General features: G+C 47.5%; 1 protein-coding gene across 2 annotated transcripts in view; it reads left to right on the top strand.

The window, feature by feature from the left end:
• Nucleotides 1-2,500, top strand: part of exoc6b (exocyst complex component 6B) — a 106,900-nt gene that overhangs the window by 97,155 nt on the left and 7,245 nt on the right. The window lies entirely within an intron of this gene.

Below are 2,500 nucleotides of genomic sequence, written 5' to 3'. Positions count from 1 at the left end.
GGCTTACTGTTTGATGAGGTGAATCCATTATCCCTTATTGATTTCCCTTATTGATTCTGTACCGATCACAAAGGAGAAGATGTGGATGAAGAGAAGCAGACGAGTTGGAGAAGGATTTTTAATCTTTGAGACAACTGAGATGTGGATTGTGCGAAAAAGGGCTGCAACTCACCAAGATCCCTGATATTTTGTACATTGAGCACATGTCCAATAATATTCTGTCATATACTTTATTATCCACATTGATCAGAATCAGTAAATGTATCAAGCTATTGCTTCCCTGTCTGGTCTTATAAAGTAAAGTGTGTGTGCATATTTTCCTTCTATACTTAAAATTTGAGTTATTACCTCCGCCATGTTTTTGCCCCTGTAAGTTAGCTTGTCTGTCTGTCTGTCTGTCAGCAGCATATCTCAAATACTTATGAATGGATTCCCATGAAATTTGGTGGACAGATAGACCTTGGGCCGAGGAACAGTTGATTTGATTTTTTTGGTGATCCTGATCTGGGATTTCTGCCATTTCAGCCATAGTTTTTTAGCCATAACTATGAAACTAAGAGAGCGTTGATTGCAGATCCTATGGGAATGTTTCCAAGGTCAAGAAATCAATTGAACTTAAAATTTAAGTGTTAGGAATGATGTCTATGGGTGTAACAGCGAGTTTAGCTGACGTTCTCATCCAAACCGACTTAAAAGTGATTGAGCAGGTAATAGTTTGAGGTCTTGCTCAAGACACTTGGAGAGGAAACCGCTGTTGCAGGGATCGAACCTGTCACCTTTTGGTCGTGGGACGCTCTCCCTAACGACACCCTACTACTCCCATACATTCAGGGTCTCTGTATTACAAACACTTCACTTGCAGGACGCTAAATATTTGAATCCAATTGAGTTGAATGGCCGCCCGTCCTCCGCTCCCCATCCTCCAAACAACACCTCAGAAAGCCGCCTGTTTATAATTGCTTTCAGGGCAAAAACTGACATGAAAGCACTTGGACGAAAGCTCCCCATGCGAGGCCAGGTTTTCGAAGATCAGGTTACTCCTACAAAAGCCACCGGTGCCCCGTCCCAAACGGTCCAGCAGACGGGACCTCGCGCCGCTTCCTGTCCGCCAGCCGCCCCGTCGGGTCAGGCAGCGGTCGGTCGGTCGTGAGCGAGCCCGCCGCCGCCGACGAAGCGGGCAAAAGTAAGCGAGGAATTAGGGTGGGGTGGGGAGCGAGGGGAGGGGGGGCGAGCGGGGCGCACCGCAGGAGACGTACAACCTAACAATTTTCTAAATTACGACAGTGAAATTGGTATGACACGGCCAAATTGGAGGCTAAATTTGCTCAAAAACCATGAAAAGCGCCAGGAGTGAAGCATTTGTGTTTTCCCCTCCTTCGCTCTCCCCCTCTCTCTTCCACCTTTCCCTCTTCCGTCGCTCGCTCATTCCTCTCAAAAACCTTGAAAGTGCGTCAGCCGCCAGCGTTTTCTCCCTCTCCCTCTCTCTCTCTCTCTCTCCTCGTTTGCCCGACTTCGTCCCTCCATCGCCCGTCACTCGTCCATCCCCCTCTCTCTCTCTTATCTATCCATCTTCATCTGCCCTTCCTTTACCCTCTCTCTCTCTCTCTGCGCTGTTACCCATTTTTCTCCATCTGTGTCTCTTTCCATCTCTCTCTCTCATTTTCTCTCTCTCTTATTTTCTCTCTCTCTCCCCCACATGTGGTTTTGCTCTCCATCCCTCTGTACTCCTTCCCTCCCTCTCCTCCTCTCTCATCCCTCTCTCACATATGGTTTCTCTCTCTGGGTCTGTGTGTGTTTGGTGTTACCCAGAGTTCACTGGGGCTCCCTGCGCGTATGTGTGTGTGTGTGTGTGTGTCTAAGCGTGCCTGAGTGTGTGTGTGTGTGTGTGTGTCTAAGCGTGCCTGAGTGTGTGTGTGTGTGTGTGTTTTGCAGACAGCGAGAGAGAGAAAGAGTGTATGTCTGTGAGCTTCAGGGGTATGCCTGCTTGCCTGTGTGTGTGTGTGTGTGTGTGTGTGTGTGTGTGTGTGTGTGTGTGTGTGTGTGTGTGTGTGTGTGTGTGTGTGTGTGTGTGTGTGTGTGTGTGTGTGTGTGTGGAGTTCAGCAGGGCAGCAGCAGGTTATGCAACAGTCAGAAATGTGGGTCATTTAGACAAAAACTGTCCCTTTCCTCCTTCCATCATCACTCTCTTTCTAAACTGAAGGCCCATTCTCCTCCTTTCTCTCCCTCTCCTCATCCTTCATCCCCTCTTCCTCTCTCTTTCCTCCTTTCCTCCGTCATTCTCCTGCATTTTTGGCAGGTGTTGATTTAGTTGAATGTAATTGAATGTGTTGCGACATGCGTTACCGACTGTCCGTCTCTCTTTCTCTGCGTCTAAATCTCTCCTCGCTCAATTCAAAGAGCTTCATTATTAAAGGCATTCACTAAGTTTTTTTGGGAGATTGGTCCTTTGGTTAACTTAGCTAAGTGATGACATCATAGACACTAAAATCATCCATGTGTC

The sequence above is a fragment of the Centroberyx gerrardi genome, chromosome 23 (genome assembly GCF_048128805.1).
Source record: "Centroberyx gerrardi isolate f3 chromosome 23, fCenGer3.hap1.cur.20231027, whole genome shotgun sequence".
In the NCBI taxonomy this organism is placed as follows: Eukaryota; Metazoa; Chordata; class Actinopteri; order Beryciformes; family Berycidae; genus Centroberyx; species Centroberyx gerrardi.
Note: the sequence above shows the minus strand (reverse complement) of the source record. Positions and strands in the feature narration are given on the sequence as shown.